Raw genomic sequence first — 14,791 nt, 5'->3', positions numbered from 1 at the left:
GAAATTAGAGAGAAGGTTTTCTTTTAGATTTTCCTCAATCACATTTTCACATAGGCATGCTAGTTTGGATATAGTCTGTATCTTCCTGGTCAATTTTTAGTAACATATTCATTAGCATCATATTACTAACAATTTTAGAACATATTCATATATAGGTAAACTATATTGACTGCTAATATATAAAAATTATATCATTGTGTATTTTTAATTTTGCAACTTGAATTTTTACCTAACATTGTCTTTGAGAGCTACTCATATTGGTGTGTCCTCCCTCCCTCCCTCCCTCCCTCCTTCCCTCCCTTCTTGTGGTGTACAGCATTCCGTCATATAAATATATTGGTGGTTGTTTGTATTATTTTTTGTATTTTTCAATTAAAAGTGATATATATGGAGTATTATGCCTCCATCAGAAAGGATGAATACCCAACTTTTGTATCAACATGGATGGGACTGGAAGAGATTATGCTGAGTGAAATAAGTCAAGCAGAGTCAATTATCATATGGTTTGACTTACTTGTGGAGCATAAGGAATAACACAGAGGACATTTGTTGATGGAGAGAAGTGAGCTGGGGGAAATCAGAGGGGGAGACAAACCATGAGAGACTGTGGACTCTGAGAAACAAACTGAGGGTTTTGGAGGGGAGCGGGGTGGGGGGTATTAAGGAGGTATTAAGCCTGGTGATGGGTATTAAGGAGGGCATGAATTACATGGAGCACTGGGTGTGGTGCATAAACAATGAATTTTGGATTACTGAAAAAAAAAAAAGATATATATAGTTACTTATGGGCTTGTATGAAAGTTAACATAGAGTGAATGGCCTAGAGTGAATTCTGAGTCAGAAAATGTATGCACATTCTGAATTGTACCAAATATTACTAAATTCATCTTTATTTTCCCACTTTCCAAAATTATATCTAAAAATCTATCTGAATTAAACAATAATGATGATGATAGTGCTTTGTTTCTTGAATTGGATCTACTTAAGAAGGTCAAAATGATTCCACCACTTTCTTCATATCCTCTCATTAAAATCAATTACTGACTAGCTGGAACTGATCAATACGTGCTTAAAACTTCCTTTTTCCTGATCCTTAGTAAAAGCTCAGGTTAAAGGAAATGGATTTTCATTTTCAAATGGTATAGCCAAAGTCTAACTCCCAGGTCTTCCTAATGTTAGGAAATCAGAGGATGAAGTAGAAATAAAGAATCAAATGGTTTTTAAAACGTCTGATAGATGGGTCAGATGTTTTCTTCTTCCTGCAAAAACCATGAATTGTTACTTTCTGTTTTTGAAACAAGGAATTTTACCATATGTCTGAGACGGTGTCTTAGGCACTTGCTTTAGAGTCTGCTGTAGCTGAATTCAGTAATGATAACCACTCAAAATCATTTCATGAATGCTTCTACTGTACCTGCAAATGTACCTGGCTGGGAATACAGATAAGATTCTCTTCTGATAGACTTCATCATCATCTACGGAGGAGGCAAATGTGTAAGCAAATAATTGCAGTTGTTAATATAGTTTAATAGAATATATAGAACTGAAAGAGCATTTCCAAGAAGAACAGAGAAGGACTATTGATAGGAGTGTGCTTTAGAAAGGATTTTGCCTTAAATTTATATTTTGAAACTATTTGTAAGTCTGTAAGAAAATAAATTAACCAATTTTAAAAGGTGAAGATCTAAACAGGCAGTTGACCAAAGAAGATAGACAGCAAGTAAACATATGCAAAGATGTTTAACATCATGTCATTAGGAAACTGCAAATTAAAACAGCATTAAGATATCACCAAACTCCTACTAGAATGGCTAACATCCTAATCTCTAACATCAAATGCTAGTGGGGATATGGAGAATAGGAATTATTAATTGCTGGTGGGAATAAAAAATGGTAAGCTACCTTAGAAGACAATTAGGCAGTTTCTTACAAAGTTAAACACAGTCTTACCATTAATACCTAGTACCTAGATGTTTATCCAGATGAGTTGAAAACATGTCCATTCAAACATCTACACATGAATGTTTATAGCAGCCTTATTCATAATTGCCAAGACTTAGAAGTAACCATGATGTTCTTCAATAGGTGAATACGTAAGTCCGTTATATTGTACAACGGAATATTACTCATTGGTAGAAAGAAATGAGCTATCGTCCCCTGTGCTTTGTCTCTCCTGGTATCCCCCCAATAAACCGTTCACAGTTCTGAAAAAAAAAAAAAGAAAAAAAAGAAAAGAAATGAGCTATCAAGCCATAAAAAGACATGGAAGAACTTTAATGCCCTTTACTATAAAGCTATCTGAAAAGACTGCATACTGTATGATTCCAACTACAGAACAATCTGGAAAAGGCAAAACTATAGAGATAGTAAAAGTTGAGTGGTTGCCAGGAGAGAGGGTGGACAAAAGCATTTTTAGGACACTAAAATTATTCTATATAATAGTCTAATGGTGAAGACATGGTATTATGCATTTATCAAAACCCATAGAACTGTACAACACAAAGTGGGAATCCTAATATAAACTACTTTGGTTGATAATAATGTATCAGTATTGGTCTATGGATAGTAAACAATGTATTGCACTGATTCAGGATGTTAATAATTAGGGAAACTGTAAGCCAGGGCTGGGGGAGTGTATATGGAAACTCTACTTTCTGCTCATTGTTGTAAACCTAAATGTGCTCTGAAAAATATATTCTGTTAATAATAAAAATAAAAGGATTGTATGTCTACTAAGAAAACAAGGAGGGGCGGTGGATCCCAATCAATGACATTATTTCCTGCTAACTGGGAGCAAGGAGTACATAGACATTAAAAGCCTAGAGAAGAATCTCAGAAGAGACTGGTTAGGTGAATATTAACTCTACAGGAGATCTGTGATGTGGGTTTAAGCCCAAGTTAGGTTGTGGAGATGAGTAAAATCCAGCAAACTATAGGCAGAATGGAGGGAGGAGGCAGAATCTAAAATACATCGATTCTAAAACAAAAATGAACATGCAGAACCAATAAGAATTTATATTTATGCTTTTGTCTCAACTACTCCTTAGATTAAAACAACAACAACACACCTTGAGCTTATCTGTATTTTAAAACCTACTCAGGAATTTGTTACAAATTAAAATTTAAGCATTTAGAAATTACAGAGACTATAGTAATTATACAAAATGTTATTAGTAATTGAAATAATTATATCCTTTTATTGAAATAATTAAAACTTACTTTTAGAAAGAAAATTAGTATATTCCTTTAAAAAAAAATCTTCCTTCTGACATAGTCATAGATAAAAATAAAAAACCTGATTACATAGTTTCAGTGGTACATAAAAGGGATTATGGCATAAGTGGGTTAGAAAAGAGCATCAAAATTTCAGATTATTATACACACACACACACACATATATATGCACATTTTAAGACCTTTACCCTGATACCTTGAAATTGGGAAAACACTATATTTCTGGATGAGCAGTGAAATATATTTCAGAAGGGGTGTTGTGGTTTTAGAATTGCCATAAATGTTGATGAGTTTGGCTATAAAATGGCTAGAATGAGAAGGAATTCTGGAGGTGAATGATAAGTTTGGGACACTGGGAAGGAAAATGATTATATTTCAGATTCTGATAAAATCAGGATCCAAAAATATCTTGGCAGTGTGCTTAATGAATTAGTCAGAAATCAGCAATAAAATTTAATAGGGCAAAACATATGTCTGCTAAAACAATTTGGTAATGTCAAGGTGGGAGAGAAAGGAATGAGGGAAAGATGCAAATAATAAAAAATGTTAAGTTTCCAGCTGATGGAAATTTCATCAGAATCCAGCACTGATGGGCTATTGGATCAGCCTAAAATTGATCCAGAACTTAGTGTCCTAGAATATATTTGGCACAAATTTTTGGTATCCGAGAGGCTACCCTGCTGTTGAGTTTGGGTATGGTCATTAACAAGAACACAGACTTAATTTATCCAAAGATTATCATTTAAAGACTTCATTATGAAAGTTTATAAAACACAGTGGAAAGAAATAAGATTTTTTTCTATGATACAGTATCAAGGAGTTCTTACTGTTTTAATGCCACCTTTAGTAAAAAGCAGGCTTCTAAATAAGAAAGTAATTGGGTTCTGTATAGGAAGCAGGACAGTTATGCATGAATTTGTTTACATACTGCCTCAAAGGTAGGAAAATCATGAAAAAGAAGCTGTGAGCCAAGTTTTACAGTTACCTTTTTACAGTAAAAATAATTTCGTATTTTTGCATGAAGTGAGACCATTTGATCATGTGGTATAGACCGAAAGCTAAGAAAGAAACCAATTAAATTTAAAAGTTGCTCAGTGTTGAGATTTAATTTTGAAACCGACCACTTAGTCAAAATTAAACTTTGGAGAAATCCTGTTAAACTCTCTGCTTAAGGTTTTTAAGAGAAATAATAGTCTTTATAATTTTGAAATTATGAATCCATGTAATACACCTTGATAAAAAAATTGTGAAAAGATACTTAAAAATCAGTCCATTTTATAACATAAAAGAAGAGTTACCTTCATTAGTTTAGGTAAAAAAAAAAATTCTCAGTAAAAAATTTTTTAAGTAGCTACTGTCATTTTACAGGAAAATAAGAGATCTTTTTAAATGATAATTCCAGTTTATTATCATTTGAACAGCCTTGCTATGAGCCAAAGTAAAATGCATCTCTTTTATTTCATAAATCCACAGTTGCCAATGCTATGTCCATACATTTAGATGGAATGCAATTTTATAAATCTTAATTTGTCTTGAATAATGGAAGCCTGTGACTTCAGCACAAAATATCTCTAGAAACTAAAAATGGATTGTGGCTTGTCTTTTTAATTTGTTCCTCAAAGTGTCATCTCCGTGTTTTGTTTACTGACATGGAAAACCAATTTGAAAATAAATGTTAGAGAATACTGTGGGATGTGAATAAGAGATAAAAGGCTTCTTGAATCTTAGATTCACCCAGGGGTGGAAATCTATAAAATGGCACAATTCCAGCGGAGGAAATGAAAGGCCAAGTAGCTGAGTACCATAAAACAGCTATAAAATCTGTGGTGCAAGGTAAAAGGAGAGAGAAATTCAATAGTGGAATTTTACATATTGGTGATAAATAAAAATGAAAAACAACCAACGGAAGTGACTAACAAAGGCTTACTTCAAATCCTCCAATATTGTTGAAGCTCCACTGGACGAAGACTGGTAAGATCCATAATGAGAAGCATTGAGGGAAACAAGACCATGCAGGTCTCGTTTACAGTCGGTTCGCAAGTCCAGCACTTCGTGTTTTAGATTAAGTTCTGCCCTCGTGAAACCCAGAAGACATTATGAAAAGGGAAGCAAGTTAGTTACAGTGGGATGAATGATTATGAATAATTCCTCTTTAATGAGGCATTGGAGATTGTTAAATGCATGGAAGTAGACAATGGACAATAGATGATTGGTGCTTTCTAGGGGAATTCAGGAAGATGGGTATAAATTTATATAAGATGAGTAAATTTCAGAGATCTCCTGTATATCATAGTGCCTGTATTGAGCAAGAAGGTACACTGAGCTTAAAAATTTGTTAAGACAGTAGATCTCATGTTCATTGTTCTTATGTGCCACCTCCCTGTTTAACAGAACAAACACAAGGAAACTTTTGAAGATGATAAATATATTTATTACTTGATTTTGGTGATGTTAACATGAGTGTGTGCGTGTGTGTGTGTTATATCTCCAAACTCACCAAATTGTTTACATTAATTAGGTAGAGTTTATTGATGTATAACTGATATTTCTTGTAAATTAAGGGTGAGGGGAACAAAGAATAGAACTAAGAAAGTAAAAATAAGTTGCCAAGAAGATAAAAAAGGAAAAATATATTAAATCAGCATAATACTTAGCAAATATATAATTTATATATTATATCCTCCCTTTCTTCTTTTTCTTCCTTTTCCTTCTTCATGTGCCCCCTCTACTTCTCTCTCCTCATATTGAGAAAAAGAAAAAAAAAACATAATTGCGAGCATCCACTTGTTTACAACATTTAGTAACTTAAAAAGAAAATCCGAAAAAAGATCTTTTGGAAAGTTTGCAGATAATCCAAAGCTAGTTTTTAAGTGACAAAGTTCATCTATGATCCTGCCAAGTATGATTCTTATAATATATTCAGTGCAAGAAAATAAATGACAAGTGACATAATGAATAGAGACACACTTATCCTTAGAATGCACAAGGAGAAAGCAGATTTGTGAGGAAGCTGCTAATGACTGCAAGTCAGTTGCCTGAAAATTGAAATGGCCAAGGTCAGCAGTGAAATAACTTTCAAAGTGCTAACCTAGAGATGCTTCAAGTGGGAGAGAGTGAGGTTGAAGTGCATTTCTCCCTGGTGGACCCATCAAAAGGGACTGTTTTGAACAGGTGACCTGAGTTCATCTACTGGCCAAAACCAGAATTTTACCAGTGAACCAATTAATCAAAGAACATTTTGTAGTTCACCCTAATTGGAGAAACTTTTTGTTAAACTCCTCTCTACCCCAAACCCCCTCCTGTGAAGGCATTGAGTACATGATGAATTTAAATTAGCCTTTATTAAACAACATTATGTCTGTGCTTCGGAGGCTTTCATTTTGCATAAAAGGCCAAAATTGACATATATTCCTTTTTTAAAAAAATGAGCTCTAAAGTCTGTTAACCTTAACTTCAATTTTAGTGTAATATTTTACAACATAAAACAAGACTCTAAGAAAATGTCATGCAGCTCTGAAATATGCACCCCCAAAATAAAATGACCCTTCTAGACTTTGGATGGCATTTTTAGGAAATGTTTAATTTGGTTTATGAGTCAGCTCTCTGAGTGGAAATGAAACTTCAAGGATTTTAGAGTTATTTCTCAACTTTCAAAAATGTATTTTTTAATAATGATGCTTGTGAAACTAAACTTAATATTGGCTCAAATTTGAGCAACTAAAATCTTACACATCTTAGTGAGAATATTCTAATTTAAATTCTAACATTTACACCATTGTGTTAGACTCTTAATGTCTAAGAAGTATATAAAGAAATGCATGCAGTTCTAGAATGAAAAATTCCAATCATTCTGCCTGATGTTTGAATAGTCTCTGCTGGAGCCCTAAATTGTAGTTGCCTACTCTCTGAATATCCCAGTGTCAGGGATGGCTCAGGCATCCTTTACTTTGTAAAGTAATACAAATTTGCTGTTTAAAAAAAAAAAAAAGTTGTTCCTTACCTCAGGATCTCTGTAATTCCTATGTAATGTAGTACTTAGGAGCACAATATTTGGATCAGCTTATATAGATTGAATCAGTGGTAGGCAGGTGCATGATTAACAACCTAACTGATTTAAAGTTATGGGGAAAGGTTGGTTTGTAGCATTTGGAAACATTTGCAGTATAAATAGTTCTCTCATGTTTAGTTCAGGCTATCAACATGACCTTGCTAAGCATAGAATTGGGAAGAGGTGTTCTACAGTCACTTCTTGAGAGCCATTAAGAGGTGTCTCCAGAAGCCACCCTCTAGCGCAGTAGGCAGCGTCAGCCTCATAATCTGAAGAGGTGTCTCCAGGACATCACTTTTTTTTTTTTTAAGATTTTATTTATTTGTTTGTCAGAGAGAGAGAGAGAGAGAGCACAGGCAGACAGAGTGGTAGAGGGAGAAGCAGGCTCCCTGCGGAGCAAGGAGCCCGATGCGGGACTCGATCCCAGGACCCTGGGATCATGACCTGAGCCGAAGACAGCCACTTAACCAACTGAGCCACCCAGGCGTCCCAGGACATCACTTTTTAAATCTCAACTCTGCTAACCAGAAATTATGTCCTTGGGTATAATTTACTTAAATATTAATTATTTCATTTTTCTCAAACACTAAGTGATCTAAAAAACCACCTGTATCATATATTGAGAATTAAATGATCTGATCCGCCTGGCACAGAGTAACGGTACATAAGTACTCATTATCGTCATTAGTGTTCTGTTCACTTGCTGGGGCCTAACACAATACTTTAGATCCTGCTTCTACTTCATGGTCATGCAAATATTTGAATCCAGATGTAATGCTTCCTCAAGATCATCCCTTCTGAAGTAAAAATCTTACTTAGTTTTTGGTAGTGTTCCTCAAGTATATTTTTATATGTTCTTTGCATTCCTCTAATTGGTCGCTCAAAGCAGATTGTACATTACAGCCTTGCCCCACACCCCACTGCCTTAGATGCCAAAATTTTCATGATAATCCAGTTTCTTGCTTATCTTAATGGAAATTGGCAACAATCCCTTCGACTGCCCTTTTAAGATAGGATATGTACCCAATGTCTCCAACACTGTTTACTTCATCTGGAATGCTGGCCATGTCACTGATTGACTTTTTCTGTTTTGCTCTCAATAATAGATTTGAATTTTCATTCTCCCAACTTAGTAGTTGTTTGTCCTAATATGAGGCATCCTATATAAATACAGCATTCCAGGTGTGATGTAAGGAGGTTGAAATCAAGCAAGACCATCATTGTCTTTGTGCTGGACAATGAATTTGTGGTGGCAGGACTTAAATTTACTCATATTTTACTTCTGAATCATCTGAAAAAAGAAAATTTATCTCCTCCAAAATAATTCTTTTTTCCTGGACAATTATTTTTTGAATGGAGTTTTTCCAATATTCCTCAAATTTAGTATAAGGTGGTTGAAAGTAGAGAATGTTTTTTCTTAACCCAAATTTCAAAAACACAAACCCCAAAACTAACATAAGAAGAAATCTTAAAAACTGTGTTTTTATTAAAAGGATTATATTTGTAATCAAAAACCTTCCTAGGAAGAATAAAAGCCTGGATGGCTCCATGGGTGAATTCAGTCAGATATTTAAGGAAGAAATAATGGGGTTCCTATTTTTCTTTAGAAAATAGAAAAGGGGACTCTCCCCAACTGTTTTTCATAAGAACAGCATAACAACCCAGGTACTAAAATTTGAGGTCATTACAAGAAAAAAAAAATGACAAACTAAAATCCTTCAGAAACATAAATAGACTCCTAAACAAATTATCAGTAAGTAAATCTAGGGATATATTAAAAATGAATTTATTGCAGGAATGGTTTACATTAGAAAAAAAACATAATGTGTGTCACAGAATTTCACAGGATGAAGAAGAAAAATATCATCTTAGTAGACACAGAAAAAGTTCAACATCCATTGATGATAACGTTTAGTGATTTGGTATAGAAAAAAAAGTTCTCAGTTTGATAAAATGCTTTAGGAAAAACCTACAATTAACACACTTAGTGGTAAAATAAAACCACCTAACTGTCAGGGGAAGAATGCTGGCACAAATAATTCAAAGTATATTTCCAAAGCTGGGTAGGAGCTAGATAGACAGATTTAAAGAAATTAACCAACTAACTTAAAAGAGTTATTACATTCTTAGACAAATCCTTTCAGTATTTACTATGGAGAAGACAATGTCCCTGGATTTATTTAGGCAAAATAAGTAAAACTATAGTTGGCCTCAGACTTCTCCTCTGAAACACTTAAATTCAGAAGGCTGTAAAGCAATTGCCTGGAGAATTTTGTCAGAGGAATTGAATCAGCCTTAAAGAAGGTATTCTTTCTCCTCAAAATTAAGGGGAACAAAGAAGGTTCTTTGAAATGTGCAGAGTTGCTCAAAAAAAAGAACAATAGAGCAATTTAATATAGAAAGGATATCTTGGTTTGATTTTGGGCTTGGGTTTACATTAGAAAATATTTACTTATAACTAAATCTGGATAGGAGGGTCATTTATATAGAATTACCATATTTGAAAGCATAAAGGTCATTTTTGCATAATAACTGCACTTAAGCTTTAGAATCAGACGCTTGTCATTTAGATATGGCTCCTGTGTGGATTTGCTGAATTACTTCCATCTTTTGACTTGGGCACCAAAAAGAAGCATATCAGTTCAGGGTAGTTTTGATGAAGGCTGTGTTCTCAGCAACCATATGCATGCATTTCTCTCCCCCAAAAAGGATTCATCATTTTGTATCAATAATAACTTGTCTACTTGAAGAGATCCAAGTTTTTTTATTCTAATTATTTAAACTCATGATAGTATATCTGACTAGTTTCCCTGTCCCATTTCTCTGATATCCCTCACATATATGGCCTTCAGAAACTTTCAATGTAACCTAATCTATCATTTGTATAATATGTATTTTTCATATTATAGACGAAACACAGGTTCTCTTAAGAAAATTTATAAAATATTTAAAATGTAGGAAAAAGAACAAAATTAAAAATACATATCCTCGCATCCAAAAAAAGAGCAAAGTAAAGCAAAATAAACCTGAAAATTTATGACATATTTATGCCATGTATTTTTTTCCTCACTGATCATTAAATTATGTGGAGTTACTATTCTCAGGACATAAAGAAATATTTCCATTATTTCTCCTGTTTAATTCCTCTTGTTTTACTTAATTGTTCTGTATAATCCACCTAATGTTTTCCCCAATATGCAAGTAATTTCTTATTACAAATCTTTGCCTAAGATTATTATTCCTATGTAATCTTTCATTTGCCCACTGAGACCTAAATAGATGACTTTGTAATCACCTTGTTTTGTCCTATTGGACTTTTGTGTAATAGTGTTGGGGTTACTTGTCTTACTTCCCTTGTACCTCAAGAATCTGAGGAATAGAGGCCAGCAACCTTCCTAAACAATACCAAGACAGAGGCTTGGTGCATCGTAGACATGCTAATCAATGTGTATTAAAGGATAAATGAGGAGGATTCAAGTCAAATACAGGCATCCAAACATCTCAGACTAAGTCTGACAAAAATAAATAAAACCCATACACGTGTTTAAATCTGCCCGCTAAAGCCCTCTTCCCATGACATTTCATATCTTGGCTTATGAGAAGCCTTTGCCTATTTCTATGAGAGCTGGCATCACATCATAGACTATGATCCCCATCAGATGGAAGACAGAATAAGTCCTTTTTTTTTTTTTTTAAAGTAGCATGCTGTCAGAGAATGCCTATCTGAGCATCAGACTGTTGAGATGAGTTTCTTATTTAGTTATTTGTCTTTATGTATATCTTCCTCTCTGTCACCCATATAGGACATTGGATTTCAAAGAAGATATAGAATCCCACAGTCCCTTGTACTATGAAAAAGCATCAGAAATTTTGTAAGAGACTTTGTCTAGAGAACAGAGCTCTAAGACACCAGACGTGGTAACAGGATTTCATTAGAAGTTACCCAGTTGTTTTCTTTCACACCTCTGAGCCCTGTGGTGGGTGACACTGTTATTTCCCTTACTGGACATGCATTTTTGCATTGGGCCTTTGCTAATTGCCTCCTTTTATTGCCCAATTCTCAACTCCTCTGACTGGGTGAATCCCTTCCTGTGTGTTCCTAAAGCATCATTGGTGGGATTTTTGCCAAACCTCTCATCACAGAGTCTTGTGGTCGCCTTTTCTGTTTAGGGGTCAGTCAGCCCCATGAGACACTGAACGCCCTATGACAGGTGGATGGGCCTTACTCAGCAGTCTTTCTCTAGCTTCTCACACCACTACCAGAGCACAGTGGACACTCAAGTTTCCATGTGTCCTTTCCCACTCCTTCCCTCACCAAGCATTTCCTGCTTGGACTTGTACCAGGGAAAAGTGAAAATTGACCACAGGTCACTTAAAGCAAAGTGAGCAGACCTACCATAAGGGAGGAAGGTCCCAATATAGCTGAGCAAACCAACAAAGGGTCTTTGCGATTTTGTCAACTCATTCTTCTGCAGGCCTTTTCCTATTCCAAAAGGAGTCAGGTGTTTGATAATCTTGTTTGGTGCTGATATTAAAACAAAAGAAAACAAAACAAAATCCACATAAGGAAGAAATACGCTGCTAGAGGGAAAATCAGTGTTTTACAAAACCCCTCATTAAATTAACCTAACCCATTTGGTTAGAAACCGGTTATATGCCTTGAGTTAGATTATTTCCCATTGCTAGACCTCAGTTTTCTCATTTGTAAAAGAAAAAGGGTTGAACCAAATATATTTTAGTCCCCTTGCAGCACTAACTTCTTATGATACAGGGCAAGAAATTTACCTGCACAATATATATCTTAATAGTTCTTTAAAAGTTGGTGGTATATTGGGGCGCCTGGGTGGCTCAGTGGGTTAAAGCCTCTGCCTTCAGCTCAGGTCATGATTCCAGGGTCCTGGGATCGAGCCCCACATCGGGCTCTCTGCTCAGCAGGGAGCCTGCTTCCTCCTCTCTCTGACTGTCTCTCTGCCTGCTTGTAATCTCTGTCAAATAAATAAATAAAATCTTTAAAAAAAAAAAAGTTGGTGGTATATATTGTAATAAAAAACTACTTCTCCTGCCCATCTTTTAAAATTCTTTTCAGTTTTCAGATATAACCGGAGCTACATTTTCTCCCCACTGTCTCACAAAATCACCGTAAAGTTGGAAAGAGTTATTCCTTCATGCACGTTTTTCATTCAGTTACTCGTTGAGGACCTACTATGTAACAGGTACTATGTTAGATACTGAAAATATAAAGGTAACGGAAAATTGAGTGATCTCCATTTAATAAATGCTGAAATCAAATGATTTGCCAGGACCTGAACCTGGGACTACCAAACCTGATCTCTTTCTTAAGTCAACCAATAAATCAACCATTATTCCATAAAACTTCGAAGCTTCTCTTATTTCTGGGTACTGTTTGGGAAGTCAAGATTAAAAACAAAAAATCTAGGTATTTTTAAAGATGGTGCTTAGCCAGAAATACATGTACTCATCTGAAAACTTGGCCTGGAAACAGATTCTACTTGGAAACTGGCTCTACTCCCCAGTAGCCAAAAGAGCCTCATAGCAGGAATGTGACCCCAACAAGAGAGATATCGAGTATGTGTGAGTGAAATCACTGTGGGGTTGGTGCGAAACAGCTGTGTGATGAAGGAGCCAAACTTTCAAGTTAAAAAATAGAATTAATGGGATAGTTAGCCTTGTTGAAAAGAAATTTTAAATGAAACATGTAACAGGCTTGATTTTCTTTTGTAAGTGCTGGAAAATGAGCATGTCACACCTGGTGCAAGGGCGATGTACCAGTACTGTGAGCAGTGCATGAATTCTGCCTATATTCTGCTCTAGGAAGAGACAGAAGATAGACGTTTGCCCATTCTTTGTTTCTCACCTTGCTTAATCCTTCTTGCCTTCCCATCTACCTTCTTCCTGCTGTATCTCTTCTCCTCTCATCACTTTTTATTTGTTAAAATGAACATTGAGAACCTATTTTCAAATCCCGTGTTAGCCATGTAGAACAAATATGTAATATTGAGTCCGAAAAAGACCCTGCTTTCAAGAGTGTCATGATTGATAGGGGAGATGAAATATACACATATGTGTGACCTGGATGTAACTATGGTTCCTCATGGTCAGTCTTTGTTGATTACATGTTAAAAAAAAAAAAAAAAACACCCTGATGTCTAAAAACTATAAGTAGGGTACACATATTTTAAATAACTTTAACATCTAACAAGTTATTAGAAAATTAGTATAAGTATTTACTTGGATCATTCTCAAAAACTGGTGAGTGTTTAGGCATTTGGGTGGCATATGTTTGGTACCCAGAAAAAACCTTTCCTATAATTTTCTGGTGAATCTGTTTCTCTCTCTTTCTCCAATTATTTATATCCCCTTCCTTAGCATTTTGCTAATCAACTTCTTATATTTTCCTTCTATTCTGGTTTTGGCCACTAGGAATTTTTCCCCACTTACCAACCCGTCAAGTTGCTCTAGGATCAACAGACACCTTTGAACTCCAGCTACCCTGTCTTTCCTTGCTTCTCAGGTAGAAAATGATCTAGGACACTCCATTTATTCTCTCCCTCACTGCTTTTTCTGTGAGAATTTGCATATCATTTCCAGTGAATAGAATGCTCCACTTTCTTATTTCTTTTTACATTTAATTACATTTATATTTCATTGTGTCCAAGAAGGAGAAGGTTGTGAATGGGAGTGGTTGTTAATGGTTCCTAGTGAACATGACCTCAGAGATTGGAGCAGACCCTGAAAAGGGCAAGGGATAATAGCTCAGAAGAATTTGTCAGTGCTTGCTTTTATTTTATGGAAACCTTAGTCAAATCTATAGTGAACTGCTATTGGATAATATGACCTTGCATGTTATTTTCTGGGAATAGCTTTGTCTACTGCACAGAATCAGATACATGAAGTACATGTGGAAAGATAAAGAAAAAAGAGAATCTTGACAGTATACCTCATTACACATACCCCTGAAACCCAGTCATTTCTGCCCATCTATGCTGTGGAACAAATCCACTTCACCACAAGAAGGTTCCCATTTTTGCTTAAGAGAGTGAATTCCTGTCACTTTTAATTCAGAAGATTTTAGCAGTTTCAAAAATAGTTACCACAAATCCTAGTAGGATGGCATTTTCATCCTAATTTTATAGGTGGCAAAATTGAGGCTGAGAGAAATAGGAAATTATAAATCATTTGAAAGGATTCATTCTGAATGTGTTGTGTAGACATATGTAAGTACAGAATTTGTTCAAGGAAAATACCTCTTCCTGCATTTTGGGTGTGTGTGTGTGTGTGTATTTCAGTGTAATCGCATCTCTGTGTCCCTTTCTGTGTGTGCGTGTGATGAAAAGGTGAGGAAGAAAAATGAGAAGGGGAGGGGATGAGGTAAAATTTGGAGCAGAAGAAATGAAGGCTATGTGTGAAATGATGCAAATCTTGTGCTTGATGAAAAACACACACAAATCTGTAAGTCATTGTAAAAGTGTTAGAAATGTCCTTATTTTT

The 14,791-nt window shown here is 35.2% G+C and overlaps 1 pseudogene; it reads right to left on the bottom strand.

Annotated features, from left to right (window-relative positions):
- LOC125088531 (AP-3 complex subunit beta-2-like) overlaps positions 1–14,791 on the bottom strand; it is a 71,800-nt pseudogene that overhangs the window by 43,112 nt on the left and 13,897 nt on the right.

This window comes from Lutra lutra, chromosome 17 (genome assembly GCF_902655055.1).
Source record: "Lutra lutra chromosome 17, mLutLut1.2, whole genome shotgun sequence".
In the NCBI taxonomy this organism is placed as follows: domain Eukaryota; kingdom Metazoa; phylum Chordata; class Mammalia; order Carnivora; family Mustelidae; genus Lutra; species Lutra lutra.
This window is presented reverse-complemented; position numbering and strand designations above follow the sequence as displayed.